At 44.4% G+C, this 1,940-nt stretch overlaps 1 pseudogene; it reads left to right on the top strand.

Moving 5' to 3' along the window:
* The first annotated feature begins 547 nt into the window (after nucleotides 1-547).
* LOC115482220 lies at nucleotides 548-1,712 on the top strand (annotated as a pseudogene).
* The last annotated feature ends 228 nt before the right edge of the window (nucleotides 1,713-1,940 follow it).

Below are 1,940 nucleotides of genomic sequence, written 5' to 3'. Positions count from 1 at the left end.
TGCTCAATATCTACTGTTTATGGACACGTGGCAAATCGTGTTCTTTCTGTGGGCTTCAGTTTAGCAGCTTAGTTCAATATGAGCCCCTCCCCCCCCTGAGATTTTGTACAGCTCAGAAGTGATTGTGTATATCCTGAAAATCCAGTTTGCTTGTTTTTTTACCCAGGCCCCGATTGTTTTCATCTTTTGGATGGATTAGAAGCGTAGTACATAATGCTGGGAATAAATAAAGCACGGTTTCACAAAATATACAACATAACGCTAACCTAAAGGGAAATGACATTTGTATCTAGGAAAAATATGTTATAACTCCCTCGTTATTTTTGAAGATACAAACAAAATTCCAGTGATGTGGCTGTAAGGGGGAGGTGTCTGCTGCAAATAGCACTGAGACATCTGTAAATTCTAAAGTGGAAGCCAGACTTCATCAGAGATTATTTGATTTCTTTAAAAGTTAATGGTAAACATATAGTAACAAACTAAAATTAATGATTAGCCCAGTCTGAGCTAGATTGCTGTCAGATCTTTTATATTGCTACAGAACCTTCCAACAGTAGAGAAGAGGAAGAAACAGACAAACAAAAAAACTGGATGACCTTAGTAGAAATTAAGTTCTTGAAGATGATGGCCTGCTGCAGATTGTTTCCCTTGCTTGGTTCAGCCTGGCACCCTGTGCCTAGGACATTAGGGTGGTTGTCTGGGTCTGAGTTGATAAGAGGAGTCTGTTCTAAAGCAGGAAAGAAACTGGATATTAAGGGGATTTATCCTCCCATTTCAACCCCTTTAATCAGAAAGAAGAGGTGGACTACACAAGATTAGAGGAAAATTTGCAGAAGTATTCTCGGATCCCTTTCCGAGGCTTCGTGGTGCAGGAGTCCAATGGAGAATATGCCTACCTGACGAGAGGAAAGGGTAGAGGTGGTCCACAGAGTGCGCCAGGCAGTTCCGAAAGAGAAGCTTCTTCTGGCTGGATCAGGATGTGAATCCACACAAGCCACAGTTGAGATGACCAACCTCATGGCTCAAGCGGGAGCAGATGCAGTGCTGGTTGTCACACCTTGCTAATATCGTGGAAGCATGACCAGTGCAGCACTCATTCACCATTACACTAAGGTGGCAGATGTGTCTCCAGTGCCAGTGGTTCTCTACAGTGTACTTGGAAACACGAGCTTGGAGCTGCCTGTGGATGCTATTATTGTCCTATCCCAGCATCCCAATATCGTAGGGCTCAAGGATAGTGGAGGAGATATAACTCGCATTGCCCTGATTGTTCACAAAACCCAGAGACAAGATTTCCAGGTGTTGTCCAGATCAGCAGGATTCTTGCTCGCGGGGTACAGTGTGGGTGCTGTTGGTGGCGTGTGTGCACTTGCTGATGTCCTCGGAGCACAAGTGTGTGAGCTGGAAAAACTCTAGTGGGCCGGCCAGTGGGATAAAGCTAGAGATTTACAGTACCGTCTAATAGAGCCAAACACTGCGGTAACTCGGAAGTTTGGGATTCTGGCATTAAAGCAAGCCATGGAATGGTTTGGTTACTATGGTGGACTCTGTCATCCTCCTTTGCTCCCACTGACATACAGTGAGATGAAGGAAGTCCGAAGGGCCTTCTCTGCTAATGGATGGCTTTGATGAAGAAAGAGTGCCATAACACCATACAGCTTTTTTGTTTCTCTGTTTTCATTGGTTTATTTCTGTTTTTCCTAAGAACCTTTCTTACTCTGCTGGTAGAGCTGCCCCCCCCCCCCCCCCACAAGTACCTTTTCTCACCTTGATTTGTTGCACTGTGGTGCTTCATTAACTTGGAATTATAAAGTAACTCCAGGTCACCTCAGGTAGGTTGAGCTGGTCCTGGTTTTTCATCACTCAAATACAAATCAACTTATGCATCCAGCAGACACCTATGGAACGCAGTACCAAAAGCCGTGAAAACAATGTATGCC

The sequence above is a fragment of the Microcaecilia unicolor genome, chromosome 12 (genome assembly GCF_901765095.1).
Source record: "Microcaecilia unicolor chromosome 12, aMicUni1.1, whole genome shotgun sequence".
Taxonomy (NCBI): domain Eukaryota; kingdom Metazoa; phylum Chordata; class Amphibia; order Gymnophiona; family Siphonopidae; genus Microcaecilia; species Microcaecilia unicolor.
Note: the sequence above shows the minus strand (reverse complement) of the source record. Positions and strands in the feature narration are given on the sequence as shown.